The sequence below is a fragment of the Haliotis asinina genome, chromosome 1 (assembly GCF_037392515.1).
Source record: "Haliotis asinina isolate JCU_RB_2024 chromosome 1, JCU_Hal_asi_v2, whole genome shotgun sequence".
Classification (NCBI taxonomy): Eukaryota; Metazoa; Mollusca; class Gastropoda; order Lepetellida; family Haliotidae; genus Haliotis; species Haliotis asinina.
Genome location: NC_090280.1, coordinates 75708509 through 75726060, shown reverse-complemented (window position 1 = coordinate 75726060; position 17552 = coordinate 75708509).

The following is a 17552-nucleotide window of genomic DNA, read 5'->3' as shown; positions in this document are numbered from 1 at the left end:
CAAGACTGGGTCTATAATTCGCTGGCATTAACATTTTATGCATTATTTTCTAAACTTTGCTTTCAAAAACTGTTCCAGTGTAAGGTTAGAGTATTAATCAGATGATGGGTATTACTTCACTGACTAATGTGTGACATTTTCAAACTGATCTGTGCATCATTGATAATGAGGAAGAAACGCTATTTTCATAATTCTCCAAAGTTGTCAATTTTGGCATAAGATTTGAATTTGCTAATTTGGAATTAAAGAAAGCAGAGATACATCAATCTGTTGGTATTTCCACAGTGGAAAGTTTCTACGATGTGGGCTTTCCCTAATGTTTGTAGTGGGTGAACTGAAATATTGTTCAAATGTAACTCTGTCTGTGACTCGCTCACTCTGTGTTTGGTGCTATATGTGTTAATGTGTCTCTTAGTGGAATATGATGTTCTATCAAAGTTGTAGATAATTAGTGTGGCAACTGTCATGTAAGTGTTGTTGTGAAGATATCGATATTGATAGAAGAGAAGAATATGTGATGTCATGAAGATGTTAATATAAAGTGCGGATGTATACTGACGTGTGGTATATGTGATGTTATGAAGAGGTTAATATAAAGTGCGGATGTATACTGACGTGTGGTATATGTGATGTTATGAAGATGTTAATATGAAGTGCGGATGTATACTGACGTGTGGTATATGTGATGTCATGAAGATGCAAATATGACAAGGATGTATTAACTGATAAGTTTGTATATTTACAAGTGTATGGTATATGTAATAGTATTAGGATGTGAAGGGTGCATGTGGAAAAAGGTTTAATATCTGATTATATGAAGGTGTAAATTTGACAAGGGTGTATTTATTGATTAGGATGTATATTGACATGTGTGGTACATGTGATAATTTGAAGATGTAAATATGACAAGAGTGTATTTGAAAATTATATATATTGATGTGTGTGGTATATGTAATGTTATGGAGATGTAAATATGACAAGAGTGTATTTGATAAGGATGTATATTGATGTGTGTGGTATATGTAATGTTATGGAGATGTAAATATAACAAGAGTGTATTTGATAATGCTTTATATTGACTTGTGTGTGGTATATGTAATGTCATGAAGATGTAAATATGACAAGGGTGTATTTGATTGTGTGATGTAACTATGATAAGAGTGTATCTGATGAAAAAGGTGTTTGAAAAAACAGTTGAATATCTGATGATGTGAAGATGTAAAGACAGTGTGTCTGTTGTATAGTATTCCCAGCAATTTTTCAAGATTTGTTTCGACAAACACATAATACATGTATATAACCGATGGAAGTTTTACTAAAATGAATGTGTTGAAATATAGTTCTTCACCTTGTAAGTGTCCTTTCAGCACTCTGTGAGGTCTCATTGTCCTGCAATATACCCCTGAATATGCCTAGGTACACTACCGATCAAAGTTTGTCGGAAACAAACACAGCGTATCCAATATTTGACTTCTTTCTTCATTTCCTCAATATTTCTAAGTCTGTTTTGGTTTATTCTGTCCTTCTGTAGTCCCCAAGGTTAAGATCTGTGCTGTAGCTGTAGTTTTGTGTAACCCACAGTGTGTTTTAGGTCTTTGTCATGCTGGAAAATCCGACTATCATTTACGGAGGAAGTCGGCTACACCAGGGGCAATAACTCTTGATGCCCTAAGGTTTATTCTTAAGTCTTACAAGGGTTGCCTCCCACATTGAGTACCTTGCTGCATAATGTAAAACCTATCTTAAAATTCTATTATGAGTATTAGAGAACAAAGACTTTCTCAATAACTTCTGGGGAAACTGTATTATAATGATGCATATGGTATATGATGAGGATGCAGATAGTATGTGATTTGAATGCACACAGTACGTTATAAGGATGCATGTGGTATGTGAAAAGGATGAGCATGATATGTGACAAGGATGCACATTCTATGTTATAATGATGCATACAGTATCTGATAAGGAAGCACATGGTATGTGATTGGAATGTACACAGTATGTTCTAATGATGCATACGGTATGTGATAAGGATGCACATGGTATGTGACAAGGATGCACACAGTATGTTATAAGGATGCATGTGGTATATGAAAAGGATGAGCATGGTATGTGACAAGGATGCAAATGGTATGTTCTAATGATGCATACGGTATGTGATAAGGATGCATATGGTATGTGATAAGGATGCATATGGTATGTGATAAGGATGCATATGGTATGTGATAAGGATGCATATGGTATGTGATAAGAACGCACATAATGTGATGATGCATATGTTATGTGATGAGGCTATACATTGCTCCATATGATATGAGTGGATCTGTTATATGACAAGGATGGATATGATACATGACCAGGTGTGTTTTTTTGTAATATTTCAGTATTGACCTTTCTTAAGACTTTGTACTATTTCTTCGTTTATGCACTGCTTGTATGCATGGTTTAATCTTGATTCATATAACCACTGCATGGCCATAAATGCATATTAATTCACAGCCAGAAGTTAAAATAACATGTTCTAGGTGCCATATATTACACTGAGCCTGGGTTGCCCTGGAGGCTGAGAGTTGTCACAGTGTCTCGAGGGTATATGACCCTTGACATATTTGTTCAGCATATTTATCTTGCCAACTCGTGGTAAAAACAAATAAACAAAAAACACTCAGCAAACAGTTGTTGATGATTGAGCTGAGATGAAATTGGGCCATGACACATGACTTTCATTAACTTGGGTCACATGACTTTTATCAACTCATTTCTAGTGACTTTTACTGACTCTTGTCACATGACTTTCATTGACTCGTATACAGAGATCAGCTTCTTCGCTGCATAGGTTTTTATGGGATTTTTGTGTGCCCCGGCGTGATATTTACTGGAATATTGTTGAAAGCAGCGTAAATCCATCCTCATTCACTCTCTCTTTTTGTAGTAGTTATTAAAGGGATTGAGTGTCCCTCTCTGAAACGTATTTTCCTACCAGGTGAAAATCCCCCCTACCTTAACCAATCAGGTCAACATTCTGATACTGGTGTAAGATAAATGGGTATGAATCTATCAAAATAAAATGTTTGAACACACACACAAACTTTGCAGTGTGACATAACCTAGCTTTAACACAATATGTCGGAAAACATTTTTGACATTTCCACTTCAGTATTAAGTCACAAAGATGCTAGGAGGAAAAATATATAGCGGTATAAATGAAATCAGCTGCTGCTTGAATGACCATTATTCAGAAAGACTGTGATACCATTTCTCTATCAGCTTCCATGCACTTTATTTACCAAAGTAATGATATTCCACTTTCTTCCATGCTGCACACAAAAATGAACCTGTCTATTTCACAGAGTTGTTAAGGATGAGATATTTCATTCTTGTAATGTATTCATGTTTAAAGTTTGCAAGCTTTCTCTTGCGAAAAGGTATTCTGTTGTTGTTTTTTTAAATATGAATTTTTTCTCGTTAAAAAATCAATATAGATATTAAATTATTATTTTTATATATGTGATGTCAACAAACATTAATGTCTGACCATGTTGTTTTGCACAAGGGATGTGTCAAAGGTTTGTAATGCCTTTTCGGGGTTCATTTAACATTTTTTATTTCATTACAAAAACTTATTTTCAGTTATATTTATTAATGAAATGTTACATAGTGTACATGTCATTTGGCTGTAATTGCAGTATCAAGCAACAAACAAATAAATTTATCACAAACGTTTTAGATCATTTTGTTTGGGTGATCTCTGAATTGGCAAATCAGCTTTTGACACAACCTTAAATCCAACACAACCTACTATCTGAGATGTACAAGTGACTATTTTTTTATGTGATTACCAATCACTTGAAGTAATTCCACTTTCAGGAATTACTTTTGTACATAAACTGTTCAAAACCATACACGACCTTTGTCTTTTTTTTATGCTCCTGCTTCTGTTAAGATCCCGGTTAGAACTCATCTTCACGCCCGTTCTCACCAATGAGGTGCAGTTGGTGTAGTCTGTCATTTGTTTAGAATCCAACAAGTATTGTGCCCAGTATTTGCATCAATCACAAAGTCATATATTCACCCAGCCCATTAAACACTGTTTCAGGTGTTCTGTCCTTATATTGGCAATGCAGGAAAAGTCAAAGTTGGCAAAGTTGGATAGGTACGATACTGTCGCCATGTCGGCGACGATTACTAAAGTTAATACTGTCATTTTGAAATTGTAGTTTGGGTGTCAGATTAAGTTTTTAAAGAACATTATACCTATTAGGCAGCATTTAAGTTAGAATAAGAAGCCAAACCATCCAAATCGGAATAGGTATCGAGTGTTGAAACGTTGTCACCAAAGTGTGGATGCATACCTTGTGTCTTTCTGGATGACAGTGTAGAAACGTGTCTTTCTGACTTCAGGTAAGTGCAATATCAATGATTTATACTGATAACATTTGCCAATTTGATTATGACAGGTTTTAAGTATAACTATTGTCCAATATTGAAGAAAATACTTTCCAACGCCATAAACAAGGAGCTAGGTATCAAGCAATACATACATTATCATGCCAATAATTGCTTCAGTATTATTCTTCATGCTACACATTCCAGTATTGTAAAACAGCTCACATCACGATCAGTATATGTAGTGATCAGCGAAGATTTGCAAAAGTGAAGTAGAAAAAGCTTTGAAAAAACACAAATATACATACCTATTCGGGAGTACGGAGTTCAGGGGTTGTTTTATTTTATTTTTTTTTTATGCTGTACCTACTTTTTGTGGCGACAGCAGTCAAACAGCCGACACATTTTGTGAGAGAAACCACTTCAGTTTTATGAGGTAGTGTTTAAAATTCAGGTGATAGTATGCTTACTTAAGACGTCATGTTAATTTCGAAGTGTAATGCTTTCAAACCGAAACCGTGAAGGTCTGGGGCAGAAAGGACCTTCAACAACCCATGCTGGCCATAAAAGGCGATTATGCTTGCAATAAAAGGCAACTATGCGGGATCGGGTGGTCAGACTCGGTGACTTGTTAGGCACAAGCCATTGGTTCCCAATTACGCAGATGGATGCTCATGCTGTTGATCACTGGATTGTCTGGTCCAGACTCGATTATTTACAGTCCGTCCCATATTGCTGAGTGGAGTGTTGTACAACAAGCAAACACAATCATCCCGCCCCCTCCCCCGCCATGATTGAACTGAACGCATCTAATGACAATTCAGTGACAACTCTTCAATTTACACCATTTGGCAAGCAAAAGTTTCAAAACGAATTAAACACATAAGAATGAAGATTGTTATGGATATCAACTTCTTTATGAGAGAACACAACGTTTCGGAGTTAATGCTTACTCCTTCATCAGGTGATTGAGAAAGGGATACAGAGGTGTATTTATATGTACAGGTAAAAATACACCTCTGTATCCCTTTCTCAATCACCTGATGAAGGAGTAAGCATTAACTCCGAAACGTTGTGTTCTCTCATAAAGAAGTTGATATCCATAACAATCTTCATTCTTATGTATTTTCACTTCTAAATGACATTCAAAGACTTGAATTAAACACACACAATTCAAGCAGCAGCCTTACTGAAGCACAAAACCCCCTTCCCCATCCCGTATGTCACCTGTCATTCTAGAAGAGACGAGGCCACAGTTTTGTTCTATACTACCATCAGTTGCTAAAAATGAGCAAATATCTTGCATGTGAACAACTGCATTTTGGTCTAAAGTTTTGTTAGGAATTTCATCATTTACTGAACTCATCACCGTAATCGTTTCAACGTTACCAATTTTTGTTTTACAATTCATCAGTTCATGTGTAAAAACAAGTTTAAACAGAATGGAATATTTTACAAAATCTTGTTTAGAACAGTTGTCTGAAGTAATTGGCTACATTTACACTAGTGAGTCCAAACTGTTGATGCGTGGCATACTTAGGTTGATCAAACATCACTTTAAGTGTGTATAACTGTGTTTAATGTATACCTCAACAGGTTTACGGCGTTCCTCGTCATACGTGACATTTTCAACTGACATTATTTACACAACATCTAAGCCTTCATTGAAGTGAGTAAGAGGCCGATAACGTACCTCTATAAAGCATCCATGTCAGCGTATATTAGAATGATCCATGTGTCGCCAAGCGTTGAAGGTCTAGATGTTTATCAGTTATATGAAATCTACCTGCCACGAGTCACTGCGCCATGTTAGTTTCAATTCCGCCAAACGGTTACTGTCTTAAGAAAGCCCTAAATAAAACATGCCCTGGGTTTCCAGAGGTTCGACTATCACCCATATATATGGGTCTTCGTTTCAATTTAAAGTGAGTAATTTGTTTCAAACAAAATTTTATTTTCAGACACTAAGCGTGAGTCGACAAGCACTATACACACAATATTCTGGGGACACCGGAAATGGGTTCCTCACATAGCACCCAAAATCAAACACTGGGCCTAGATTTTCGAAGCGCTCTTAGCGCTAAGATAGTCGTAAGTTAATGTTAATGTATGGCACTTACGACTATCTTAGCGCTAAGAGAGCTTCGAAAATCTGGGCAATGGTCTTCTGCTTCAGGAACAAACCCTTTAACGACCCCACCGCTCCCGCCAGATATATAAACATAACATCATTTAGCGTCTTTTGATACGATTCAAACCCACAATAGCCATCTCTGATGCATGATCTCTGAATATAGCGGTGACAACTGAACCATCTCCGACCTCAGTCCAAGGAGTCACGGCATATGACCTTCAAAGCAGGCTTTTAAAACAGTCTCCACACTTCAGTCTACTCCTGATTCATCATTTATCGTGAAGAACCTGGAACCTTTTCCAGTGATATTAGACATCAGTCGTCAAACTAATTCACTTGGTGAAGACCCTGAAGCGGACGTGAGGTCTCCCCATCAACCCTATCGTGGATGTGAACAGAATGCCGTCCCCGTACATTAGTCTGTCAAACCCTCTTTACTTCCTTAATCATTCGTTGAAAGATTTCAAATCTAATACTGGGATGTTTTCCGTTGCTTAATGCGAAATTACATGAAGGCAAGTGTTGCAAGAGCCAACTGGAATGGCCAAGATGAAGAACCTTACTAAACGTTTAAAACTTGTGGTGAAGATGTTGATATAATTTCAAAGTAATTTTCGTCTCTTCATGTAAAAGTTAGAACAACAAGTAACATAATCAGTTTAGAGGGAAAAGGTCAAGTTTTCAAGAAGAGCTGCCTTAAAAACACATCAAATCTGACTTGATTTCTGAAGAGAGAAATAATCCGCAAACAACTCCTTCCGTTCTTCGTGCATGTGAAATTATATTGTCTCTTCTTAGCTTTCTTCTCGTTCCCGCTAATACACACTACCACCAACACGCACACACATCCCCAAAAGCATGGTGCCCATGGTTAGAATTGATCCTCAGTAACCCATTTTTTCATAAAAGGCAACCAACGGGATCGGGTGGTAAGGGTCGCTGACTATATCTGTGGAAGCCGTCTTATCCTAATTGCCCAGATACATCTCGATGCTCATGCTGTTGATCACTGGATTGTTTGTTCCACGGTCGAGTATTTGCATACCGCTTCCAAATACATGGACTACTGCTGAGTGCGGCGTTGAACAGCAGCCAAACAACCAACCAAATGCATGTCTACAAACCCATGGCGGTTTCTACAGACATGTAGTGAACTGTCCTCCTTTAAACTTGAACAACACCGTTCATATGCTCTTCATGCTACTTTCATCAATAATATATAGGTCCATCGAAAATCACTTCAATCTGCTATCACGCTTGCTCACTCACTCACTCACTCACTCACTCACTCACTCGGACCTTGATCAACTGACAAATTTGTGAGACGACGGTTTGTAATATATTCCTTTCATCTCCAGGAACCACAACGCTAAGTAAATCGGTCAAAATGATTGATAGCATTTCAGACACCATCTGAAGCCATTCCTGTATAAAAGTTCCAGTTTCATATGACACTAATCAATACATAGGGTATTACGAGTTATTTATTCACAGCTTGAGTCTGTTTGATCTGCAGCGTGTATTTTGTTCTCAATCATTTACGAATGGTAGATTTTTTTCTATCAGTGGAAAAGACCTGTCACTCTTGGCCTTTAACCAGACTGTCGAAACTCGGAAAAATCAAACATTTGAAGCACTGGCTCGTTTGATCAAATATCAGGTTGAAGCAGTCTGTCCGAAAAGATATCTTGCTAATGTCACTAGGTACGATATCCAGATCTCTTTGGAATACGTTTTGGTTCTGTTTTCGATTCCAGTGATGTCTGGTACAGAAATGGACGTGACCATATATATTCGTCTAGTCTATCTCACAATCTCTGAACCATATTGTTATGCCTACAAGTCAAAACACTGATTATAGCACAGTCTCGTTTCCTGTTTACTGGGTTCCGTCCTATTGCGCAGCTTAGTGCGATAACCAGTCCAGAATGTTTACACTAATTCATTTAACTGGATACATACATATTAATCTGTATGGTTTGGCACATCTAAGCACTTGTATATTGCAACACTACGCTCCTTCTAATCCTTGCAAACACGTTGTACACGTGCACCGTGCTCTGTCTCACAGCGCAAACGGACGTCTGGAAATCGTGGAAATCAAAACGAGTTTGATATTATGTTACTTATGTGCGTTACATAGTTACAGTGAACAAGAGCATAAAAACACTAAACAGGTGTAACCAGTGACCGAGCTAGATGCATTGTGAATCATTTTACGACCTCATCAAGTAGGGGCAGTCTGTGATTTTCTTAATTAAGGTATAATCCCTAAACCCCAACATAACACATAGAAATACGGTGTTATTAAAGTTCAAAATCATAATGTATTTGTAAATATCATTTTCATACGAAACAAGAAACTGGAATTCAGTGTAACCAGAGTTGTTTGCAGTGACTATTCTCACTTTCACACGAGAAAATTCGGATCGACTGAAAAGTAGGTCATTGTCCAAATCGGTTAATGAGACTCATATTTCAGTATGGGCCAAGCTCTGTCTGCAGTGCTAAGGGCATGGATGAAGGAAGTCTAGATTTCCTCAGGTTCTGAATCTCTGGCCTCATTGGGGCTCCTTTTCAATTAAAATGGGTTTTTTTTTGTTACTATCAAAACTATATATATCAGAGACAAAACATTCGTCTAATATTGGTCAGGTTTGCTATTTGTCTAATTTCTTCCAAGTAACAAGTCAGAGCTGACAAATCAGATGAACTCATCACGTGACTGAAGCTATCCCGCAGCTTGAGGGGAAATATGTTATATGACAACTCCGTGTGGTTGTCAGGTCCAAATCCTGATTATTTATTGTATTTGGTACCAGGATTATACGTGGGTGGAAGGAGTGAAGCACCTCCGGTAATTTGCGCAGAGTTGTTTACAATTATGTTGAGTTTAGCTTTATTTTGAACAGACAGGTTACCAAACCAACATAGAAGGTTAAAATGCTTTGTAAAAATGTTTTGTAAAACTTTACCATAAGAGAACAATAAGCATCAAAGGTTATGCGATCTGTGTACTAGTTTCTTTTAGGAAGAATTCTTATACTTCTTTCAAACTTGCATGCATCATCTTTGATTGTAGTCAATTTTCATGTATGGGTCATTTTGGAAACTAAATATTTTTCACTGTAGAGAAACGGTACATGTTTCACACTTTGAATGTTTTCTAAATTTGGGAAAGTATGCTTGAAATAAGAAACCAAGTCTTCCCATGAATCTAAGTTAGAGCTCGAGTTTTACATTAGGAATCTACAAGATAAATCGATAATATGGGAATTGTGTAAATTTAGAACTGGTTTTAATGATTTTAGAATTCATTTATTCATTCATTCATGCAAATAAAAAGATTTGATTGATGATAACGAATCCATTTGTAAAGATTGTAAGTGAATTTCATGCAATAGTTTTGTGCACCAAGTAGTCAGATTTAGGAAGTAAGTATTTATCATTTATATCAGTACCTGCACGAAACTACTTTTGCTCAGTTCTTTAGATTCAAGAATATTGATGTTATCAAAACAGTTGCAATTTGTGTATGTTTTCAATGCAAGAAATGTCACCATAGCCACATGCTTTTTATTGTGATATTTGTACATGTACTGTAGGCTTTTAGGCCCGAAATGCTAACAATAAAAAGGTTAATGTAAATCTGAAATGTTCGTGATAGTGGCGTTGGAACGCACATTCAATGAGAGAGAAAATAGAAAGAAAACAGATGGTGATTTGGAAAAATCTCAGAATTGAGAATCGCGTCCCAGGACAAAACAACGTTACAATGGTGTCTTCATTCACCATTAAGAAGCTTTAAGGAAATAAAAAAAAATGTTTTCTTGTTTTATACAGTCCCGCCTAATGTTAGAATACTGAGATCTTCGAAAAGCACAAACATTAAACCTGTTGCACTTCAGAAGGATTAGAAAACAGAGACCGTGAAATGTACCTTACATACGAGGGCCGCACATACGACCATTGTGTGTCAGTCGAGTTGAGGTCAGAGAGTGAATATGACGTTAACTTCAATCACCAGGGGGCACCACGTGTTGATTAACTGTCACGTAATTCGAGAGGCTGTTCCGTTGTCCATCGAGTTTATCAAGAGCATCCAGCTCTCATCACAATAAACCAGGAATGTATGATTACGGGGAATGAATTGACATGTTCCAGCACAAGCGTTGCTTCCATTATTTTGGTATGTGCCCCACTTCACGAACAACACTTTCGTGTCATGGAAGTCAGATCAAACTGCACTTGGTTCCCCACAACACTTCATCTACAGGGTGAACAAATCTCTACAGGTGACCCAGGTCAAACTGTGAACAGAGTAATCAGTTTTAGGAGGTTATTTCACCCTATCTGCTACAATTTCCCACAGGGCATCACCATTTCCTGTATCCATGGAAAATGGGTAATTCAATTCCCTATGCAATGGGCTCATACTGGATGCACTACCTTATCGATTCCAACATGTAAGTGCAGAAAGCCTGTTCCGGAAACCTATTTCAGTGTCTCAGCATTGATGCATTGGTATTGTGAACCTGGCATCGCCTGGGTGTTTTCACCGGCTGGCGAACTCAGTCGCCTGTGCAGACCTTTTCTGTGCTCCGTTTTCTTTGGTTTTACAATTGTTTGTATGTCCGGGACTCAGTCAGTTGTGTCAGGATCCGATGGTAATGGGTGGATTGCAACTCCAGTTTCACTTAGGTTATGATTCCAGGTTTGTGTATTATCACACCTCTTACATCTCCAGGGTTAGCAAGAGAGATTTACGTCACACTCCACGCAATATTCCAGCTATATGGCAGCGATCTGTAAATAATCGATTCTGGACGAGACGATCCATTGATCAAGAGCATGAACATCGATCTGCATAGGAACCTATGACATGTGTGAACCAAGTCGGCGAGTCTGACCACTCGACCCTGAAGACCTGTTCTATCCCAGATCTAGATGGGTATTTCCAAGTGACAACATCTCCGAAAGTTGTGTTGTTTGGGTTTAGTCCAAATGACTGTCTGTGCGTTGTATAACGCTTTACCAATATCATACAGACACACCAAGTAATTGAAACCGACCGCCTTCTACGACAAGCTAAGAACTTATTCTCAAACGTATTGGCCATGTATCAACTGTACGAGCATATAACGCCGATCTTATACGACCTACACTGGCTTCCAATTCGCTATCGGACTATTTACAAATTACTAATGTTCGTTTTCAATGCTGTTCACAGTCAGCCCTGTCTGTATCTGGAAGAGCTGCTAAGCAGAAACCAACCTCAGATAACGCTGCGGTCAGCTTCTCTTCTACAACTAAATGTTTCCAAAACAAGAACAACACTCTTCGGTGACATTAGTTTTGCCAAAGCAGATACCACCAAAATCCAGCAAATCAATGATTGTGAGATGAGATATTTCTTGTTTAAACGGGCGTATGATAAGCGATTGGGGCAAATTTTGGATTTAGGGACAATGCAAACTTTATTATCACTATAAACTTAGTGTCCACTGATCAGTAATAATCATATTATATGATTATATATTTCAAATATACACCCTGTTATAATTTTCGAAATCCATTTGTCCAGAAATGTAAGACAATTTCTCACGTGCATCAGTGACTTTTTACAAGAATCACAATGTCTTCTACTTGTCCATAGATTGTCCATGATACACATCCTATTATTCGCCAAGCATGAGTCCATTCAGACAAAATAATAATCGACCTCACAAGAAACAACAGACCCCTCCTGTGCCTCTAACATCGTAAATACCACTTAATACGTTTTACCAGAGAAGCACCGTTCTCGTGAGGCTCTTGTCACTCTCGCGAGATTCTTCTGCAGATCATTAACAATGATGTATGTTTGCTTCCTGTCGCCTTCATTGGGATGTTTGAAGGACATCGTGTCCAGGCATCAATGAGTGGTCATTATCAGTCTCATGTCAACGTCTGTCTCTCTGGTAAAGACAATTGTACAACAATGCTGTTAAATTCAGATTTGCTTAGGTTCATTGCAAGTATGGCTTTTCTTCCTTGCACTCTCACACTGCATAGATATTTTACATGTGTTATATTGATTTAATCGCAAGATTTGAGAACAAAATCAATTATGCTTTATGCATCTTCAAGTCTGGAACAAATTTATTTTTCATAAATTCTAAAATTTCAGATTCCTGGAATTCCAATGTGTATTGTAACGTGTTGCGTTATGTAATTCGTTCAAACTCAGTGTCATTAGTGTGAGGCATGCAGCTCTACGCTACATCATAGTATCAATGTATGGACACAAGACTAGTATTGACTGTTTCAATCGTCTCAATCGAACTCCCACGAAACCAAGTATGGATTATCAAGGAATATGAATTTAATATCTGCCATGTGAAGCCATGTTTCCGACCGAACATAGTTATAAAAATTCCTAATTGCAATGGTGATAACCTTTTGTTTAATCGCAGTTCTACAAAATCGACACCGACCATCTTCATACAATCCTAGTGCATGACAGTGCAGCAATGGCGACTACAAGATGACCAGGGTTTACGCACCCACGTGCTGCTAATCTTCTCCCGGATGACAGAAGTCTGGCTCAATAAATCTAACTTACAAACTTCAATGCGATTTGCTTACCATACCAGCACTGTAATTCCTGCAGTTTATGGAATTGCCCGTATAGGTTCTGACGAAGGAGACTGTGCCGCTAATAGGATTATATGTCAGTAAACACAGGTGAGGACAGTTAGGGAGGATTCCAGAACAGGAGTCAAGTTCTATTAAAGAAATAGGGAGCACGAGAGAAAATATTTTTTCCATTATTTTCGTAATTTACTTTGTTCATTTTTTTAATATCTCAGTTTCGTTTTATTTCATAATTTACTTTTTAGTGTCCCAAACTCATTTTTCTCGGAATTCTACTGAAACACTATTGGTAGATCTGTTGGGAGATTTGACCCATCGAACTCCTGGAATGCGACTGAAAGGCTATTAACTATGGTTATATTCGCTTTGTGTGTGTTGCGTTAAAGGGCAAAGCGTGTCGTCATCAACACTCAACGTATGAAGTGAAAAGGAGACCAAGCTATAGTTTAACGAAGACTCTTTGAGAAGGGTCGTGGTTAACATGTGGAGAAATAGGGTTCATGTTCCAATACGTAAAGGAAAACAGGTGTTACTGAGTATGATTGGACGTCGGTCTTGAGAGAGCCAATCTCATGTCACTATAGCGTCAGTTGTGAAAGCCACATAAGGGGTCGAACCTATCGTCACGAGCTAACGCCCGCACCAAACCGTAGTCCCAGAGATACTGTCTGTTTTCTAAAACGTGCACATTTGAATATATCCTTTCACGTCTAAGGGTAAGGTCAAGACTAATGTCGTTTTAACGGATACACTTTGAAAACATTCCCATTTATCAATTACTTAGAAACTCTTCACTTTTATTCTACTCCTTAACCAAGACATTTAGTACAGTCAGTACTGTACTAAGAACATAACATGACGAGTACTCAGCTATCCTTCTTTCAATTCCCCTGCTGTTAACACATGAAAGACTAATGCAGAATTTTAAATCAAATAAATTCAGGCAAAAACGTTCGGTTTTACTGATCTAATTCTGAAATCATCTTTATTGATTGAGAAAATGTCCTATGAATTATATTAAGACACATAAATGAATGCTTTACACTATAAATCATTAACGGATTGCACCTCAGGGGACAAGCAATCAGACTGGAATTTGGACTTCTTATCGATCTTATGTCAGAGATATGCAAGACATGTCTTTAATATTTATCGTCTCGATTCTTTAAAACCAAAAGTAGATCTTTTTTGTCTCACACACTCAGATGCTTTTTGGAGAGGGAATCAACGTTTAACGTTTACTTTATGCGTGAAAATAGGTCCAGAGCGAGCAATTTACTTTCCCCTGCGTGTGGTGTGACAGTAAACTGGCCAGTATCAGATTTTGCGAACTCATTTCGATAGTGAATTATAAACTATGACTTATATTGAGTCTGATAGATACGTGAATGAGGAAACGTTGGCTGTTTTTGTTTGTTTGCTTTTCTCGCCATTATATCAAGTGATTCATCTGTTCTTTTTCCCATAGTAAACTTTTTACCAATAATTGGTTTTGTACGTTCTAACACACATCCTCTGCCATTATCAAACATTGATGCTTCGAACAATTGCGTGGCATCTAAACCTTGCTCACACAGACCTAGCTGCACGTCACCGCCATGATCGTCAAATAGAAATTGCCCAAGCGATGTTTGACTGAACTGACACTTTTCTGATTTGATCTCCGCTCATGTTATCAACGTTGATATTCCTGGTCCAGACTCGACTACTCAAAGTTTTCCACGATCATATGATAAATCTGGAATACTGTTAAATATGGAGAAAAGCAAAATTCATTCCATGAACGTGAATCCCGTTGTGTTGGTGACTGAACAACTATTGTGTTCGATACTTTTTGATGCACATGATTTGACATGTGTGTAACAACTGCCGGAAAACAAAAACTGTGCGTCGAACTGGAATAATTATGAACAATTACAGATATAAAGATCAGTTTCTAGTCTGAAACAGTCACCCCAACACTGTAACTTGAGATATCATATGCATCACCGTCAAATGACTGCTTTATGTTCTTCATGTTCAAACATCTTTAAACAAGGATGTGTACTCACATTGTCCTACTATTATGTCTCCACGTGCAACACGAAGCAGAAGTATGATAACAGGCGACCGTTGTAACCTAAACTCCGGGTCATGTTGACCAAGAATCGGTACAACATCCGCATTCCGATCCATTTTACAATTGTATCGATCTTCCAGTTATATAAGTAATCAAAAGTCGTGGTCTGTTTATTATCTGTGCCAGTGGGCAATGCATGCATTTTATATGCAGAGTAGTAAGCTGGATTCAAGGAAGCCATCGATAGATATCCACAGACTGGAAGACTTGATTACGTAACACGCGATTACACTTTATGTGGTTTCCTGTAGTGTGAAATGAGGTAGTATGGTTTTATTGAATCTGCTTTAAAAATATTCCAGCAGTATCGCAGTTGGGGGACACCAGAAATGGACATCACTCATCTGAAGAATGATCACACAATGAAAGGATTTATAGACTCTTTTATTGCACCACTTACATCAGATAATTCGTGAAGTCATTGGACACCAACAAAGTCACCTTGAGAGTTGATTATAACCGTTTTATTGTCAGCGTTTTTTCTTCACCGTTAATTTTGACACCATATTGATCACCGCTGAAATGATGCTCTAAGAGAATACTCATCTTTTAATGGGAGTATTACTTTCATTCTGTATTTAGTAAATGACAACGGCCGCCCTGTCGTAGGAAGGGATTAGGAATCTCAGAGTCACAGCAGACAAACTTACACGTAACAATAGTTCTATAAATGTTGAAGAGTATCGATCGTATTGACTTGTCTATGTACAGTCTAGCGTGGGATTACAAAACATTCAAACTCCTAATTGAACACATTTCTGTAAATGCGGTTTTGGATTATTTTACAGGGTTTACATTGCACTGATAATATTACGCAATGTCCCAAAGCAAACTGTGTTTTATAATAACTGAGACCTCAAGTGAAGATAATGTCCTAAGTGTATGCAGAGGAATCGCACTAGACTATTTTCGGCACCGACAGCTCAAGATAGACATCCATATCCGTGTAAATATTTAATCGAATATACTCAAAACACCAAACCACGTGTATAATCATGAGGAATTTCTTATGGAAGGAGTCCATTTTAAGGCACAGACTAAATCATTATTGTCTGTTTATAAATCATGGACATTGTGTTGAAACCAAATCGCCAAGACGATAATGCGTTTTGTGTTTTATGCATAGCATGTCGTATACGATTTCTTACTTTAGTTTGATGAAATTACTTTTACTGAATTATACATCCTTCGCTGAGAACAAATTATTATTATTGAGTCAAGCATCTTTTCTGAACACAAAGTGTGCGACGACTAAAACGGTTACATATAAACGTTCGTACTTTAAATGTATTGTTTATTTTTAATGCCACAATCAGCATTGTTTTATCTGTATTAAGGAGGCTATTGATATTGAGGCTACAATGAACGTGTGCGATACAAGGGCGTTCACGTTTCAGATGTTGCCAGTCCATCAGCCAAGCCATCAAGTGAACGTGACTGAAACAACACTCCCCAGGAACAGGTATTTATAGATGACCAAGCCCGAATGACGTTCGATTTGTCTTCAAGAACAGACCTTGTTTACAAGGCAAGGGTTTGACCGGCATCCGGTGAACGTCAGATACCAGCTGATACTGTGCTGATAATAAGGAATTGGTGCACCCATGGGCAAAAGGACGTATCGAAAATAACCCAAAGCTAAAACGAGGCAAGGCCCAAAAGCGATTCCACGACGCCACTGACAGATAACTAATCCGTTCTGAAACTGACGTTCAGGATTGAAGGTCAAGGGTGACGTGTGGCGCCCTGGCAGGATTCAAGATGCTGAGGTTTCTTTGTGTTGATATTGTTTGTTCTTTCAACATGCATGACGTTCAGCCTTTTTGGCCACATGTAAATGATCAACTAACCAGTAGTGATGGGTCCAGCGCCGTTAGGGAAGCTGTCCTGCAACCCTGCAACCATCAAAAAGAGTGATGTCCATGTATCATACACAAATACCGTTATTTCATCGGATATCAAGTCTAGGTCATGGGATTCTAGGGTATTTGGGCTAATGTGTTGTATTTAACTGTTATATCTGATTGAATATGTCATAATTAGACCACAGTGTCATTTAGGTCGTTTAGACCTACATCAGACGTGCATTTCTTCTTCTTTAGCAGAGTTATCCTACAAGATTCGTCCTATAATAATACTTGGTCTATCAATTATCATAAACTACGCGTTTGTTTGACCTGCTTCGATTCCTTTGTTTTAGAAAGAACCAAGGTACTAGTAGTTGGTGCAACAAGCTGCAGCAAACGCTTAAACCATACGGATACCAAACTGCAATGA